Source organism: Musca domestica, unplaced genomic scaffold, assembly GCF_030504385.1.
Source record: "Musca domestica strain aabys unplaced genomic scaffold, Musca_domestica.polishedcontigs.V.1.1 26, whole genome shotgun sequence".
NCBI classification, from domain to species: Eukaryota; Metazoa; Arthropoda; class Insecta; order Diptera; family Muscidae; genus Musca; species Musca domestica.
This window is the reverse complement of record NW_026712283.1, coordinates 5,394,995-5,414,516: the sequence shown is the minus strand read 5'-3', so window position 1 is coordinate 5,414,516 and position 19,522 is coordinate 5,394,995. Positions and strand designations below refer to the sequence as shown.

At 35.4% G+C, this 19,522-nt stretch overlaps 1 protein-coding gene across 2 annotated transcripts in view; it reads left to right on the top strand.

The window, feature by feature from the left end:
* LOC101892832 (protein decapentaplegic) overlaps window positions 1–19,522 on the top strand; it is a 234,367-nt gene that overhangs the window by 174,681 nt on the left and 40,164 nt on the right. Inside the window, exons 1-2 of one of the 2 annotated variants that reach the window (XM_005178087.4) lie at window positions 5,163–5,490; window positions 14,619–15,292. The gene's annotated coding sequence lies outside the window, so the exon portion shown is untranslated. Of the gene's footprint in view, window positions 1–5,162; window positions 5,491–14,618; window positions 15,293–19,522 lie in introns of those variants that run through there. The other variant, XM_059123976.1, reaches the window with a different exon arrangement.

The following is a 19,522-nucleotide window of genomic DNA, read 5'->3' as shown; positions in this document are numbered from 1 at the left end:
TTGATAGAAAGTCAATTTATATACACCAAATAGCTATGATCTGGTACTTAACATATATATCTCTGGATAGTGTAACCTCTGGTTCCGTTAATATTTGTCTGATCTGTCTAAATCAGGACTATCTGAAACGAAGTTATTTATTTTTTAATATCAATTTTAAATATGGCTCCTATTTAATGGTCATTGGTCTATAGAAAAGGATTTTAAATGCGGTATATAATAGTTCGCCATTTGAAATTACTTATATTAATGCATACATTTCAGGGAAGGTCAAAATCCACATATTCCTCCATTCTCTGTGATACATGTTTAACATATAAAAATTCCCGACGGGCAAATAAATGAAATAAATTTACAAATTTTATTTTTATTTCAAAATTTATTAAATTTTTTTATTTAAAAGAATTCACTATTGCATCAACATCCCTTCAGTGCATTTAAATGTGAACCATAATAAATGTGCCCAAATTTAAATACATGCATACGTATCATTGTTTACGCGCAATACCCGATCGTTTGTAGTGTCTCGTTTATTATGAGAAAAATTAAAGAGATAATCTAACCGAAATCCATGCGATACTCAATGGTAGTTAGTATCTCACGAATGCACTCGTAAGAAATTAATGTGGTGTGGAACAGGTATCTAATAAAATCGTACTCTCTGAGTAATCATTTAATAAATTTCCGGAGAAACAGTCTTTTACTCATATCTGGTTTATCACTCAATATCAAAAGAGTAGATAACAAATCAAATAATTACTCTTGCAGCCAAGTTACTCAATTAAAATGAATTATGAAATTCAAAAGAGCTGGAGAGATAAATTTCATTTTTAAGAATTATGATCTTTTGCAATTTGGTATTTAAGAGAATGTTTATAAAGAGTACGTTTGGGTAGGAAGGGAATATTAATGAATACATCGGGAAAATAAAAGAAATGTAGGCAATAATTAACATATACAAAAAAATATTGTAAAAGTGTTTTTTTTTTTCGCTTTGGTTCTTCAAGTCATTTCGAGTTCTTTTAACAATCATTCAGCTAAAAGGTTTCTTACCTAGAAAAAACATGGAATATTCAAAAGATGATCTTATTATAATAGATTTAGTCAGGTTTCCAAATACAGAAGTGAAAACTTCTTTTGGTAGAAATCCTTTAGAGACCACAGATTTGCTAAAGGTCTTCCATAGGTATGAAGATTTATTCTATGTATAATAGTTCGATTGCTGGACTTTATGGAGATAGAAGATAATTGACAATCCCTAAGGAGTTCGTTTCCAGATCTGCGATATTTAGGATATCTCTACAGTTCTTCTACATATAGGCGTCCTATGATCGATTTTTAAAAACTTTGTTAGATACGTTTTTAAGATCTTGTATATGGACTAACTGATATAAATAAATGTATTCTTCTATAGGCTACCGACCTCTCTCTCAGATCTGTGGACAGCATTTTCATGCAAATATGTGTTCTATATGTAGGCACTCTATGATAGATTTTTTAGATCTTCTATTAATAAATATATTTTTCTTTACGAATTTTCCAGGTAGAATTGAGATCTTTTAACTGGTCTTGATTGATAGATAACCTTTAACAGATCGCCCAGGGTTTCCTATTGGCACTTTTTCAGTACTTTATAGGTTTTCTATATATACGATCTGAATCTTTCAGAGATAGGCGAACTTCTAGAAGGTTTATGCCGAAAATATACCTTTCACATATCTTTTACATGGCTTCAGCAAATAGAAGGGGATCTGTTATGAATCTTTTGTAGAGAGAATACCTTTAGAGTTTTAAAAAGCGTTCTAAAGGCAAAAAGCCTTCTATAGGAGACTCCATTCATTAAAGATCCCCGAGAGTTCTCTGTATAGAATATTCTCAAGAAGTCTTCACCCATGGTAGAACTTAAAGAGACAAATACATAGAAGATTTTTGAAGTTTTTGCATATAGGGTACCTTTCGGAGTCCCTAGAGAGATTTTAGCTAGGATATCTCTACAGCTCGTCTATATGTAGGCTCTCTATGATATATTTTTTAGTTCTCGATATATGGACTAAATCATATAAATAACAATATTTTTCTTTAGGCTAGATACCTCCACAAATAGGACGATTTTTTCATGTATATACGAGATATTTTACCGGGGCTCTTTTGATAGATAACCTTTAACAGATCGTCTCTCAAAAGACAGGTCTTCTCTTGACACATTTTCAAGACTTTACAGGTCTTCTATATATACGATCTGATTATTATAATGATAGGCGAGTTTCTAGAAGGTTTAGAAGAAGGGACGCCATATGGACCCTCTATACCTTATGAAGTAAGACAATTTATTTTTCCCACTTGGGCCAAAAATTATTGATATAACATCAAATCAAATGCTAAGGGTTGATAGACTGGGAGTTGTGTGCGATAATACAGGTGTAGGTTTCTGATGGCAGTGATGTTGAGGTTCGCGTTCTGCGATGGTCGGAACAACGACGATAATGTAATTCGGTAAATTCGGCCGATGATCAGGGAACGAATCATACGATGAGTTTCGAAAATTCGTCTGATGATCGGGAAGCGACGATACGATGGTGTTCGAAAATTCGGTTAATGATCGGGAACGATGATACTATGATGTTGCGGAATTCGGTTGATAATCGGGAATGACAATGCGAGTAGTTAACTGCTCCGTAATTGTGCGAACAGGGAATTAGAGCCCCTGTGGGATACAGTAAACCAAAATGTCTGTGGGGAACGAAAACCTCCTTTGGGTACAGAATATCGAGGTCTCTGAGTGGAACGGAAAGCCGAAGCTTCCGTGTGGTACAGGAATCCAAAAAATTTGTGTGGGACGGAATACCGAAGCCTCCGTGTTATAGGAAGCCAAGTCTCTGGGAGGGACGGTAAACCGAGGCCTCCGTGGGATACAGGAATCCGAAGTCTACGTGGGGAACGGAAACCTCCGTGGGATATAGGAAACCGAAATTTCTATGTTATGTATTGATATGCCTTCCACTGTGGGACGCCTTTCCAAAAGTCGTTAACAACGTCCGTTGTAAACGACAACCAAAAATATGATAACAGGTACTTGAGTTCTGGTGGCCAACCGAAGGTGGACATTTTCAGCTGACCTCTATGGCAAGTAAACACGATCATTTTGTTTGTTTCTCATCGGAGAAAACCAAATTCGGCAGTTCATCACTTTCGGCCAAACGAGGCAACTCTAGCTTTTTAGGTCTATTTTCTTCCTGTTGCGGTGTAAGTTCTTGCACTTTTTGGAATTTCAATGGTTTTACCCCGAGCTAATTTTTCAAATATTTGCCGACGCGAGTTTCGATCAAGTCGCTTCTTTACTTTTCGAAAGAAGTAATTAAAAACTTGCTGTTTTCTTCCGTCTGCTTCCTTGACGTCGGGCTACGTTACCAGTACACGGTAGCGAGCGATGGTACGAGGCACAAAAGATTTATTCATATTTAAATGCTGGAGTCCTCTAACGATAGCCACTTGTGGTTCTCCAGCCAAATCACACTATCACGCTTAAATTCCATCACGAATAAAATTTTGAAAAATTCTCACCTAAATGCTTTTGTACGCTTGTAAACAATATAATGAGCTGTCACTGGAATAATTTTAACAGCTGTCGGACGAGTGGCGTATAAATGACAGCAGCCTGAAATTGGTTGCAGTTTTTTCATCTCAACATGTATTGGCCCATTCTTTCAAAACATACTCCATACAGGGTCAAGAATTTGAATAATCATAACAGAAGTCAAAGTATTTTTAAATAATCGAACATTGGCTGAGGGTATACATCTGTCGGCAAGACCGACGGATACTTTGTTTACTTGTTTACTGACCTCTCATGAATAGAAATCATCTATCGGATTTCTGCACATAGAAGACCTTTCTAAGAACTTGTCTAAATATGGGACATTCCTGAGAACATTTTTATATAGAAATCCTTCTAGAGGAAGATTTTTATACAGAAAGTGATCTACAGATTTCCTTTTGATAAGGAATTTGTGCGGACCTTTCTTTTGCAGAAACGACCCCTAATTTTTGTAAAGATATAATAATACAGATCCTTAAAATAGAAGTTTTCCTACTCGTCTTTCGAACTTGAATTCCCACACCTATTTCATTTTAGTCTTGACCCTTCGAGAATGTGTTAATTTCTCGTGAAATTTCCCATACGCTAAACAAATAGAACCTACACTACAACAACAACAACAACAAAAGCTGCAATGAAATAAACACTTAAGGTAAAGTAGCTGCAGCACACTGCATTTGGCGGCGCTAAGGTTCACCACTCTGGGTACCGACATTAGCGCCGCTATTAAATAAAGATTGCCATTGTTCGAAGGGTGCTAAAGAGTTCTGGTCGACGGAAAAAGCCAAGCCGATAGTCACTTGGTTCTTTTTGAGTGGAATTTATTTAACAAAAGAGCTTTAAGAGAATGTTTTTCCAACGAATTTGAAAAATTCTCAGAGCAGAGAGGATTCCGAAATGAGATCTTTGAGAGTGAGCATGGCTATGGAATGAAATAATGTATACGTACATGATTAGGCATGCATTGTTTTATTTAATTAAATATTTTTTTTTGTTGGTTTTCAACTGGTGGTGGTGGCTCTGTGGTCATACGGTCTGCTCGAGTAGCTTGGGAACTGTGTCCACAGCACTGGGGGCAGTAGTGGAGAGGTTTGGTTTGCATGATTTTGTCTGATTTTCAGACATACCGACAACAGACTTTTTTTGTTGTGGGCCTTCCAACAAAACTGAAACCAAACAAGAATGATGGTTATATGTGTGTGTGTGTGTGAGTTGCCTGCCAACTTGTTGGTGCTTGTGGTGGAGACAGACCCATACCCAACCAACAATAGATGAGATTCTCCGATAGCTACATGTAGAATAATGTTTGCTGGTGGGTTATTTCAGCGATCCAAATCCATCGATCGATCGTTGGATCGAGCGTTTAAATTGTAATCGTTTATAATGTGTGGTAGATATCGCGAGTAGTAGCTGTGTGAGTGCTTCTTAGTTGGATGGATGTCGTGTAGTGTAGGGTAGTGTGTGTACGGTAGTAGTAAATTTTCGCTGGCATTTTTCGCTTTGGCTGGCCAGTGTGAGTGCCCGTGCCCGTGTGTTTTGGCTTTTTCCCGTCGTTTCAGGTAGACAGAAAGGCGTTCTGTCGTTAGTCGTTCTACGGCAATGAACGAGTTTAAAACTATTAAGTTTTTGTTTTCTTTCCTACAACTACTACTCTACAACGATATTTTGGTGTAGAGCATTATTACGTTTTGCGGGTGCTCTGTTTCGCTTTTTTTTTTGGGAGAGTAAAAATAAAAGTTTGTAAAAATACAAAACGAAAAAAAAACTCTACAAAAACAATGAATAAATAAATTACACAAAGATTATTAAAAAAAAAAAAAAAAATGAGCGTCGGTGTCGTCGTCGTGCAAAGGGTGCTGATGGAAAGCAGACCGACCACAAATCCAAAAGGAGAAGTAATTGAAATTCAATTAATTTAAATTAGCTTTTTATAACGGCCAACGAATTTTGAAAGTGGAAAATGAGAATTTTGATTTATTTTCGGAAAAAATTTTGAAAATTTTTCAATTTCGTAGACATTAAAAAATTTAAAGAAATTAAAAAAAAAATTTTAATACTTTTTTTTGAAGGTGGAAAATGAGAATTTTTATTTATTTTCGGGAAATTTTTGAAAAAAAAATTCAATTTCGTAGACATTAAAAAAATTTAAAGAAATAAAAAAATAAAAATTTTAATAATGTGTATGAAATAAAATATATTAGAAACTGCCAGATTTGGACTATATGGACTATCTCCTTCGCTTTATATAAAATATGATAAATTTTTGGAAAAATCTTGAAATGTGCGTGAGGTGCCATATATACTGACAAAATAATGCGATGTGAATAATTTGAAGAAAATCGAACATCTATTTCCAATTTTATGTGAATAATCATTAATCAAAACGAGTTAAATAATAGCAGTCGGTTTTGCCGACAGATGTATACCCCCAGCCTTGAGTTATGATTATTCTAACTGTTGACCCTTGACCCTCCTAAGTCTGATATTAATATTACAACGTGCCATATTAAGACTATATCGTCTCCTTCCAATTTTTTGGAAAATATGGAAATATGCGTGAGGTACCAGATATAGCGGACCAAAATATTCCACTTCATATAATACAGATAAAAATATTGGTATGTGCAAAATTTTGGGGAAATCGAACATTTATATCCAATTTTATACGAAATTATATATTCCGCCAAATTACATATTCATATCAGTTTTTATACCCTCCACCATAGTATGGAGGGTATATTAAGTTTGTGTTTCCGTTTGTAACACCTCGAAATATACATTTAAGACCCCACAAAGTATATATATTCTTGACCAGCATAAAATTCTATGTCGATTTAGCAATGTCCGTCCGTCTGTGGAAATCACTCTAGGTATTGAAAATGGGCCATGTAGGTGCACGTCTTCGTATGGCCCCCACCGATATTCCGTATTTTGATGATTTTAGCGACATTATTTACCGGAACTATTTCAAATTTGGTATTTGAATTTCGTAATGAATACTACAGCCTGTGACAGAAAATTGTCTGTGCAGATCCACGTCTTCGAATAGCCGCCATATAACATTACCCCCCGATATTCGGTATTTTGATGATTTAAGTGACATTATTTACCGAAACTATTTCAAATTCAGTATTTGAAGTTCGTAATGAATACTACAGCCTATGACAAAAATTTTTTGTGCAGGTCCACGTCTTCGAATAGCCGACATATAACGGTACCCCCCGATATTCGGTATTTTGATGATTTTAACGACATTATTTACCGGAATTATTTTACAGTTTGTATTTGAAGTTTGTAATGGATACTGCAGCCTATGACAGAAAATTGTGTGTGTGTGGGTCCACGTCTTCGTATAGCCCACATATAACGGTACCCCCCGATATTCGGTATTTTGATGATTTTACCCATATTATTTACCGGAACTATTTCAAATTTGGTATTTGAATTTCATAATGAATACTACAGCCTATGACAGAAAATAGTTTGTGCAGGTCCACGTCGCCATATGACTTTAGCGACATTATTTAGCAGAATTATTTTACAGTTTGTAATTGAAGTTCGTAATAGATATAACAGCCTATGTCACAAAATTGTCTGTGCAGGTCCACGTTTTTTAACCCCCATGGTACCACCCTATATTCGGTATTTTGATGATTTTAGCTACATTATAAACAGATTTTTTCAAGTTTCGCATTTGAATATTGTAATAGCTTGTGACAAAAGTTACCTATGCAGGTCCACGTCGTCGTATAGACCCTAATATACGGCTACATTCGGTATTTTTAACAGAATTTTTAACGGATTTTATTTTTTTGAAAATTGACAAATTTGTACCAAATGGTGGAGGGTATTCAAAGCTCGGCACGGCCGAACTTACAACTTTTTTACTTGTTTGGTTTCTTGTTTCGCAAGTAATGACAGATATAAGTATTGGAAATTGTGACCCTTTGTTGTTGAGGTACCAGAAGGGTTTGACAGACATCTATCATCGTTGCAAAATTGAGGAGAAAAAATTGAAGGAAATACCAAAAGGAGATCCCCGATATATCCCATTTTCACAGCAGATTTTATGTTAGTAAAAATAATGGCATTTGTGAAATTTGAAGAGAACCGTTTTGGTTATTCGAACTTTTTACCCTTTGTGAGGGAGCTACCAGAAGAAATGGTCCGATCCCTCCCATTTTTATAACATCTCTTGTGTTGATAGAAATATTTAGATGTGCCAAGTCCGGATGTTAATTTCGTGTTTTATGAGCTTCCTGAATATTCAAAATGTTGACCCTTTGTGGGGGACGTACCAGAAGGAGTGGACCGATATATTCCATCATCACACCAGACATTGGTTTAATAAAAATATTGCGATATGTGTAATTTGAAGGCAATCAGACTCTTACATCACATTTTATAAGCATTATAATTTTTCAAAATTTTGACCCTTTGTGGAGGAGGCACTTGATGGAGTGGACCTATATTGTCCAGTTTCGCATGTGATCTAGCTGCAAATTTTAGGATTTGCAAAGTAGGAGCAAAATCGGATTATCGTTTCTCTTTCTGTGCAGCAATTTAGTTTCTTTGAAAATGTTAACATTTTGTGGAGGAGGTACCAGAAAGGGTGGACCGATATTACCCATCTCCGAACTCGATCTAAGTTTGATAATAGTATTACGATGTACCAAGTTTGGACCAAATCGGATACTCCCTTCTAAAGTTATCGTGCGCACCAGCCAGACAGACAGATTGGCGGACGGACATCCGTAGATCGACTCCAAATGTCCTGAAATGGATTTGGTCCAAAGAGACCTAGGGTCTGAAACCGTTATTTCGATGAGACACATTTTGGCCGTATCAAATGATATATACCCATTCTAGCCATATGGCTGATGGTATAATTATAGTCATTTGTGGGGGTTGGGTACCAGAGGGAGTGGTCCGATAAATTCCATATACACATCAGATATCTGGTTCAGAGAAATATTCATATGAGCGACCATCGGCACCATCACCATGGCCGGCGCTTGAGTTCTGTTGGCCAACCGAAGGTGCACATTTTCAGCTGACCTCTTTGGCAAGTAGACACAATCATTTTGTTTTGTTTACAAACTGCTGGACAACGAATTCGGAGAAAACCAAATTCGTCCGTTCACCATTTTCAGCCAAGCGAAGCAACTCTTTAGCTCTTTTGAGTCTGTTTTCTTTCTGTTGCGGTGCAAGTTCTTGCACTTTTTGTAATTCCAATGGCTTTACCCCGAGCTCTTTTTTCAATAATTGCCGAATGGAATATTACGATATCTTCAGCACACGAGCCATTTTCCGGCCACTGCGAGTTTCAATCAAGTCGCTTATTTCCTTTTGGAATCATTTCTGCTGATGTTGCTGTTTTCTTCCGTCCACTGTTCCGTATCACGGTAACGGGCGCTGGTACGAGTCACAGAAGATATATTCACATTTAAATGCTGGAGTTCTCTAACGATAGCCACTTGTGGTTTTCCAGCCATATATAAAGAAATCACTCTATCACGAATGACTTTTTTCCTGGAAAATCCTCATCAAAATGCTTTTGTACGCTTGCAAACAATATAATGAGCTGTCACTGGAAAAATTTTAAAAGTTCTCGGACGAATGGCTTAGAAATAACAGCAGTCTGAAGTTGGCTGCAGTTTTTTCATATCACCCTGTATATATCATTATAATATAGTTGTGAATTGCTTGGATCTGAATATTTATAATTTGAGACATAATGAGAAATTCTCTTTCTTACCCTTCTAAAATTCTATCCGTATGGGGTCCAAGCTTAAAAATATGCCTAAATTCCCTTTTGGACCTCCAAATTTCGAATTTATGTTCAAATGATGACCATATAGAACATAGTCACGATTTCATTTAATATGCAGATTATCTACGTACACGTGTAACAGTTCATCTACTCCATTCGAAAAACATCCCCATTCGAAGACATTGAAGATCGATAATTGCCCAATTGTTTCGCATTACTACAAAAAACGAACCGAAACAACATTGATCTTGATCGTTAATATTTTGTTTTAGTTCATTGCCTTTGGAAAATGTTCTCAGACACTCAGGTGTCTAGAAAAAAATCTACTTCTCTCGGTTCAAATTTGTAGCTCATCTCATGTATGTTTTATTGTTTTAGTTGCTACTTATTGTTTTTTTTATTGATTTTTCAAATTACAATGTGCATGAAAATAACAACAAAAACTACAACGCCAATACAATCTACTACAACATTATCGATCGGTCGGTCGGTCGATGCGTTGTCTTAAACCGCTCATTTGTAAATGATGTATTTTTTCCGTTTTTTTTTTGGTTGGGAAAAAAAATTTCCCCATTTCTTTAAAACATTTTTTCTTCTTTTCTGTTTTGTTTTACGAGCTGCACACATAACAAATTTATTTATTATTTCAATTAGTAGAAGAACGTGAGTTGAACTATATTTTATTGATTTTTGTTCAAATTGGGTAGATTCCAAATGCAAAGATAAAACAGCGATATGCAGAGCAACATAGATGATACGTACACTGCGGATGTTTTACATAAGGACAGTATATATGGGCAATAAGAAAATATAATATCATAGGTTGGTATTTTTGCCAGAAAATCAATAGGAAGGTGTTAAAGTTTGGGAGAAAAATTACTTCTGTTGTAAAAAGGGTGCAAAGTCCACCTTTAAATTTTAGATTCGTTCGACCAGTTAAATTTAGTACTAAAAGTGCACAATTTCGTCAGTATTTCTTGGACAAAATTTCCAAATAAAACCCCTTACATAGTTTAATCATATTCATATTTTTTACCTTTTCGGAAAAGATAATCGAAAAATGATAACTTTTTTACCAAAAAAGTCTTCAAAATCATTCGTTTTGAAGTTTGAAGTAATAAAATTGACCTCTAAAGACTACTATTTATTTCGAAGTTATTGCAAATTCGAAATCCAAAAACAATCTCCATATCTCAATTTCAAATTTCAGGATTTGACCACTTAGTACTTTTCGTACATTTATAGTAGACATTTCCATTACCGCCTCCATATTAAAAACCTCAGATACCAACTGTGACCTCAATATCAAATTTGAGGATTTCAGCTCTATCCTTTCTCCCAACACCAAATTTAGTACTTTTCGTACAGTTATAGTACACATTTCTACAACCACCTCCATATCTCAATGTCAGATACCAACAGTGAACTTATTTAGTATAATTATAGTACACATTTCCGAAACCACCTCCATATATTAACCATGGATACCGACATCCATATCAAATTTCGAGATTCCAGCTTTATCCCTTCATCCAGTTCCAAACTTAGTACCAATTGGTACTTTTCAAACAATTATGGTACACATTTTCAGTGAGCTTAATATTAATCTTTAGAATTCCAAATCTATCCCTTCACTAAATATCCACAGTTACAGAGTTTCAAGATTCCAGCACTATTCATTCGCCCAATATTATGTTTAGAACTATTTAGTACTTTTTCACAAATATGGTACCCATTTTTAAATAATCTTCATATCTCACCCTCAATCTCCTTCACCCTGTATCATTCAGTACTTTTCATGTGACCCTAATACCAAATAGCATACTGTACCATTTTTGAGCTTTAGTGCCGTTTTAGAACTTTTCGTAACCTTAAATTTCGAATTTCCAAAACCTTTGGTACATCTATCCGGCACACCATCAGTTACTCCCATCCCAAATTTCAGAATTCTAGGTCTTTCCGTTGGTCCAATACAATTTATACATTTTTTAGTACATTTAAGTACTTTTCGTACACTTTTAGTACGAATTTCGAATAACGTTCAGCCGTTCCGTCTCGGCGTCGATTCTAGATCAGTCAGTTATTTCACTTCTCTTTGTATGTCCATGAATTTTTATATCCTACACCACATAGTGGTAAGGGTATTATGTCTTTGTGCATTTGTTTATAACATGGAGAAGGAAGCGAGATAGAGACTTAGTTATGTTTGAGGATCTTCATAGAATTACTTTCAGAATCGATTTATGCATGTCAGACCGTCCGTCCGTCCATGTATTATTGTGAACAAAATGCAGGTTACATTTATTATCCGATTGAGACGAAATTTTGCAAACAATATTTGCTTGGCCCAAGGACGAATCCTATTGAAACTGGTGATAATCGGATCAGATTTAGATATAGCTCCCACATATCTTCCACCGATTTCGGATTAATTGTGCACCAAATGGCCAATACAAGTCCAAATGTCCTGTATTTCGGTACATCTCACCGAATTCAGTCTAGCAGCAACTTAATCAGATTTCAAGCAAATCGGTTCAGATATAGCTATAGCTCCCATATGTATGTTTCATACAATTTGGGATTTAAGTCCCTCAAATTCGTAATATGCATTCGACAACAATGATATTTGGTACCAGATATGTTATAGAGCTCGGATATACCTTTGCTAAATATTATCAAGATCGGTTCAGATATCTTCAACCGGTTTCGGGTTAATTGTGCACCAAATGGCCAATATCTTTAAAAAAGTCCTGAATTTTTTGTACATCCGACCGAATTCAGTCTAGAAGCAGGTACATCAAATTTGGAGAAAATTGGTTCAGATATAGCTAGTTATAGCTCCCATATATTTTTTCATCCGATTTGGTGCCCTCAGTCCCTCACATATATATCCTTAATCCGATTTCAAGTTTATCGTGTAAATAATGGCTAATATCAGCCCAAATGGAATGAATTTCGGGACGTAATTTCCATTTTGTGCAACTCGGCTCCGATATATATTTATACCCTACAACACTATGTGTTGGGGGTATTATAAGTTTGATTGGGCCAAAAATTATGTAACACCACGAAATATTGGTTTCCCACATAGGAAAGTATATATGGATCTTCCTATCTCGCCGAGCTGAGTCGATCTAGCTATGTATGTCCATCCGTCCGTCTGTCCATGTTAATTTGTAATCACTCTACAGGTCGCAATTATGGCCCGAAATTTAGAATGGGGCTAGGGTCAGAATAGAACCCTATTTCTTTTGGAGATGATCGCATAATATTTAGGGGTTGAAATGGACCAAAAACTGAAATAATTCCTGATTTTGCAGGTGCTCTACAGGTCGCAATTATAGACCAATCAAAGCGGAAGTTTGCATGGGGCTAGAGCTTAGGGCTGGGCAGAAGCATTCCAATTTTGATAGTCATCGGGTAATATTTAGTGGGTGAAATAGGCCACAACATTTGTGTTAAATAAAAGTCAAATTTTCCATTAAACCACGAATATTTTTAATCCCGGCGAAATCACAAATAGACGAACAGGTCAATTCAGACCGTTACGTAGATGCCGATAGTAAATATATCGGTTATATATAGCGAAATATATACAATGTGTATATACAAAGGAAGGGGATTTTAGTTAGAATGCTTATATCTCAAGAATGGCTGGACCGATTTTGACAAATTTTGTCAATTCAGAATGCTATCTTGACATAAAAATATAAAATCTAAAAAAATTGCATAAAAATATGCCAATACAAATGTTAGTATAGATTTTGTAGTATTTTGTGACATTTCATTTTTTATTTTTTCATATTTTTTATCGCATGCGATTTTTTCAATTTGACTTATAATATTTTGTAATATTTTTTCACCTTACAACACAGGTTGTGGATATTATATAAGTATTGCAAATATCGTCCGATCCTCACGTAAATTTTAAGAAGAGTAAGGTTGGGCTCAGAATTGCTAGGCCTATTGTTTTCTAAGATGTCCGCAATATATATATATATATATATATATATATATATTGAAATGGACCAACAACTAAAAATTTTCCTGATTTTGCATCCGTTATAAAGGTCACAAATAGAAACCAAATGACACGAAATCTCGCATAAAGTTAGAGTGAGTCTAAATTTGGAGATACGGAGGGGCTTCTTGCTTTTGGAGATTATTGCAAAATATTCAGGGGTTAAAATTAACCAAAAACAGAAATGTTTTTCCGATCACATAATTGAAGCCAATCGACACGCCTGTGAAGAGAGTTAAGGACAGGGAAGAATTCTAGCATTTTGGATGACCATTGGATTATATTTAGCTATAAAATGGACTACAACAACTAACAGCCCGACGGAGTGCAGAAATATTGGCAAATGCCCCTAGTCAAAATCCTAATTTCAAAAGCGAAATCTTCCAATATGGATTAGGACATAAGAGGGCTTCTAACATGTTGTAGTGTTGTAGTGTATCACATAGTCGGCCCCGCACGACTATAGCCTTTGCTTACTTGTTTTTTAATATAATCCTCCTCCAAGTGATATCATGCACTCTATAGCAAACTATAACTGCTCGAAAACCAAATGTTGATGGGTGGTATGATCTACTTGAAATAAATTCTTTTGTTACGGGAGATCTACTGAATATGGGTATCATATAGTTGGCACTGCCCGATTTTTTACTTGCCTTACTGGTTTTGAATTATTTCTATCTCTCTCTTTTATATTTAGCTGGAGGTGTCTTTTATAGAATTCAATTTGACCCATTTTTAATTGACCTCTTAATCCATAAAATACCTTTTGCATTATTTCAACCAATGCCTGTGGGAAACTCAATACTTTTATCTATTTCCTTTCAGTTATTGACAATCATACATTCTGTAGGACGGTGTAATGCACATCATTTTTTTATTTTATTGCAACAACAAAAATATTTTTTATTTATTTATATCCCGCCCTTGACGCCACCACCTTCTGGAACATGATACCCCTTCCAGGTGTATTTGCCTTGCAAGACATTTGTTATCTCTTTAAAATCCTTAGAAAAGAACCAGTGACACAATACGAACATAGCCCTTGGCCTTTATTTCCCTTTTCACAAAATAACCCCCACAATTGTAATGGGTTCTTTTAAATTACACCTCTATTTTATCAAATTTATCAATCTCACTAATCATATTAAGTAGTTGAACAAATATTTGCTTCCTCATGTTTTCTAATTTTATGTGTTTTCTTTTCATTTTTTTTTTTCATTTCTTTGCAGTGATTTGTGTGACAGCCCCAAAAATAACCCGAAAAACGGAAGTAATCGGTCTTCGTTCGACGATCTCTCTTGGCAAACATTTGGCATATCAAAATAAATAGAACTCTGTTTTGTTTTTATTTTTATTCCTCTTCAAATTTAATTCCACAACTGAAAGTAAGAAAATAAATATTCGAACAAATCACCTTCTCTCCAACTTCCCGTCCCCCCGTACGATTATCATTAATAGAAACAAAATCGATTGTTGGTTTCATGAGATTTGATCCGTAACTCCGAATTGCAAAGATGACTTGAGATCACATGAGTGTTCGGCAAACCGAAAAAAATATTTGATATCTCCTCATCTCCCGCCTTGCCCAAACTCGAAAAGAAACAGAAATTTTAGAAGTACCGAAAGATAAATTTTCATAACTGTATCTGCCGCAACATAAAACTTACAGTGATCTTCTAACAACAACAACCACCACAACAACAAAGAACACATTCCTTACAACATTGTTGCTGTCGTTTCGTGTTCGACAGTGTGGGTGTACGGTTATCAACGCTCTCTTCATTAAGTCATACATCTCGCCACCAAGTCATACATAGCTACATGTATGCCAGCACCGAATGCGACGCACATCATCGGGATACACTATACGGTAACCGAAGACTTTTGTTTCAAACAACCTGAGGTAAGTTTCGAACGCAAAATTTTAAATTATTAAGATATTTGCCACTCCAGTAATAATTCAGCAACCGCTATGCTCCATACGAGGGTAGTATGATAATGTAACGATTTAACAAGGTTTCTTATGCATTCTAAATATAGAATGAATTCTATAAAGGGATGCCCGGACACAGTCCCCATTGCAATTATGGGGATTGTGTTCGTTTTGGGAGCGGGGAGTATAACAGTTTTTCTGGGGGGATTATGTCCGAAATATGTTTCCCAGCAAGAAAACAAGGCTTAATTTGAGTTTAGGGGCTATGCTTGAAATTTTTATCACAAAGTCATTTTTTCGTGAGGGAAAAGTCGGTTACCTGGTTATTCGATTCGCAGTTCGGATACAAAATGGATATACCTATCCAACAAGTGGTCATATGATGGGGTTGGAGCAATACAAGAAAATTGGCATTTTTGTACCAGAACTTTTTCTATAACCAATTTTTTTACTCTGGGGTATTAAGATATTTATACGAAGATGGTGACAAATGTCCTGATATCTCTTGTAGTTCTGTAGAGATTTGTGATAAAAATCACAGGTTCAGATAACCCCATCATATGACCACTTGCATAATCTTTCACATGATACCCATTCTGTACATATCAATTGTAGAGCCGAATAAAACTTGGATTTTTTATTCGAAATTTCCTGTCGTATAACCGGATAATCGGATATTTCCCCCACGAAAAAAATACTTTCCCGTAATCAAGTTAAAAATATTTACCCCATAAGGGAGTTTATGTCCGCAATCGTTTTTGACATAATCCGCTTTATTATCGGAATTGATATAGAGGTGGTTTCACTCTTACCGGTTGTGTTATCAAAGGCTCCCATTACTTTGTCAAATATACACGAAACTAGCCACATTTGCCAACAATCCTTGTGGATGGTGTAACATCTATTTTATACTACACACTCTTTATATGAAGTTCTTTTCCGGCAAGTTCCTGGTGAGCAGTTATTTTAATTTATTTTTATATAAATTGCACAAGAAAACTAAAATTGCACTGGAAAGAATCAATATTCACTAACACAGCAACGATAATTATAAACAAACCGTCTGTGCTGTTCTAACAAACCACTGATTAAACAGCTGTCCAGCTAATCGATATCCATCATACCGATATCGATAACACATAGGCATATTTACACCGTTCTATAGTTCTGCTTATATGAGTAATAAAAGAACACTATTATCGACATCACCTGATTCATTACAAGGTACACCCAGCAAACGTTTGTTGTCAAAAAAAATGTCGGTTAATAATAACTCTGAGCAAGACGTCTTTTCGTGGAGTAAGCTATGCGAAGTATTGGATGTTAAACTAAAAGATGTCGCAAGGAAAGATGACATAACTGCATTACATGCGGAAATAGAAGAACTTAAGGTGGAAAATGCTAAACTAAAATGTGATGTGAAACTTTTGTCCGACCGTTTGGAAATGGTCGATCGCAAATGTAGATCTACAAATATTGTTGTGAACGGCTTATGTTGCACTAATCCCCATGCTGGTAAAAATAGATTTGTTGACGTTTGTAAAAACATGATTGGAGTTGACATGAACATTTCTCATACCAGAATGCTATCATCTGGAAAAACATTTATATTTACTCTTGACACATATACCGATGTCCATACCGTTTTATCTGCAAAAGGAAAATTAATGGAGCAACAAATATATGTACACAAAGACTATACCCCTGATGAATTGAATACACGTTACAATCTTCGTCGTTTTGCCAAATCCTTGGCGCATAAGAATGAATATAAAGTACGTTTGGGTGAATTCTGTGTATTCATAAATGATAAGAGATACTCCTGGTCAAATGGCAACCTATTGGCTTCTTCTGAGTTAGATGCAAAAATCTTATCCGATATTTTGGCCGACTGTAATAGCGATTACAACGTTTTACACTCTAATTCTAAGATTAAAAAAACCAATAATTTTACACAATAGCAATTTGATAAATGCGATTTATTATCATACAACGTAGCAAATTTCAATAACTCCTTAAATTTCGGCAATTTTATAACATATTTAAACAAATTTGAAATTTTTTTCCTATTTGAAACTCATGTGGTGCACAATAAACGTTCCCAATTTTCATCTTACTTTCGAAACTATTGTATCCAATGGGTTGATGCCAAAAAAGTGAATAACGCTGGTCGAGCTCGCGGGGGTTGTCTGTACGGCTTTAAAAAAGTTATCCAGAATAAATTCAATCTTAAATTCATAAACATCCAGGATGAAATAATCTTATCTGCCAATTTTAACGGAAATAAAGTTCATTTTATTCCAAAATATTTAAGCTGTACTGATTGGAAAAATGAGGCTGAAAAATTTCGCACCTTCTTGCAGAATGTAAACCCTACAAATTTTTGCATCATTGGTGATTTTAACGCTCGTATTGGCGAAGAACAAATATTGGAAAGAAATCTTCTACGCGATTTTCCTAATTTTAACAGTAAGAGAAATTCCAAAGACAAAACAATTAACTCACAAGGGAGGAAACTTTTAAACATTATTGAAGATATTGGGGGCATTGTACTTAACGGCAGGACAACCGGTGATGATTTTGGCGATTTCAGTTTTTGTGGTGTTATGGGAAGCTCGGTTATAGACTATTGCTTTGTTTCGTCAAACTTCCTTACTTATGTCAATAAATTTCAAATTGCATCAGAACCTTTCTCCGACCATATGCCTTTATGCCTTGAAATGAAGATTTCCTCAGTCAGGTTGAATATAGACACTCAAAATGGTTTAGATAGACTCTATTGGAAAAATAGCCATTGTCAGAGTTACCAAGAAAATCTCTCCAACCGATTATGTAATACCTCCATTCTGAATGAGATCTCAGTCGATGAAATGGTCAATGTAGTTATTGCCAATATAAAATCTGCAAATGTAAAAATGCCCAAGAAAAAATACTTTGTACCAAGACAAAAATGGTTCGACTGGCGGTGTTACCGTTTCAGGACTGTTATGCGCAAACATTTAAAAGAATATAGGAGTAATCATTCGATAGAAAATAGACATAGATATTACAGCTCCCGTGTAAACTTTCAAAATGTGTGCAAACAAAACAAAATGAAATACCACAACAATAATTTAAGGAAACTGCAATATGTAACATGTAGCAAAGACTGGTGGCAATTGTCCAACTCATTAAAAGATCGTAGCATTTCTGATATAGGTGATCTCAGGGCGGATGATTTTGTGAAGCATTTTAGCGTATTACTGTTGGATAGTCACGACCAAAAAATTAGTTGGTGTATGCCTCCTTGGTTCGATCCTTTCTTGGACTCCCCTTTCGAATTATGCGAGCTTAACACTGTTTTAAAAAAGCTAAAACTTAGCAAATCACCTGGAGATGATGGAATCCCATATGAGTTCTACAAATATGGTCCTCCTTGTTTACACAATTACATGCTGTCACTTTACAATTACATATTTCTACATGAGGATATACCATCATCATTCAAGAGGTCCATTCTAATTCCATTGCACAAAAAAGGTGACAAGAACGTTGTTACGAATTATAGGGGCTTGTCTCTCATAAATACATTATGTAAAGTATTTTGTAATATCATTCTGAACCGACTAATACACTGGGTGTCTAGAAATAACATTTTAAACGAATTTCAGGCTGGTTTCAGAAAAGAGTACTCTACGGTTGATAATATATTTAATCTAACCAATATTGTCTCACTAAACAACCAAACATACAAACATACATATGCTTTTTTTGTGGACTTTTCGTCGGCATTTGACCTCATTCCAAGGAACAGTTTATTTTATAAATTGTCTACCATGGGTCTTTCATCAAAAATTTTAAGAATTTTACAAGCAATGTATGAATGTTCTGTAAGTAGAGTATGGGACGGAAATACTTACTCCAGTTTCTTCCCTGTAGATTCGGGTGTAAAGCAGGGATGTATCCTCAGTCCAATGTTATTTTCACTATACCTAAATGATCTACACGATATTCTTCCAGGCGGACTTTATGTTGCAAATACCAACATAAAAATCTTACTCTATGCTGATGATATTGTCATATTATCAAATACGCCACAAGGACTACAGGAAATGATTGACGTACTATGTGATTATTGCCTCATGTGGAGCCTTAAGGTCAACCTCGCAAAATCAAAAATAGTTGTCTTCAGAAAAGGTCCGAGAATTTCAAGAGACCTTA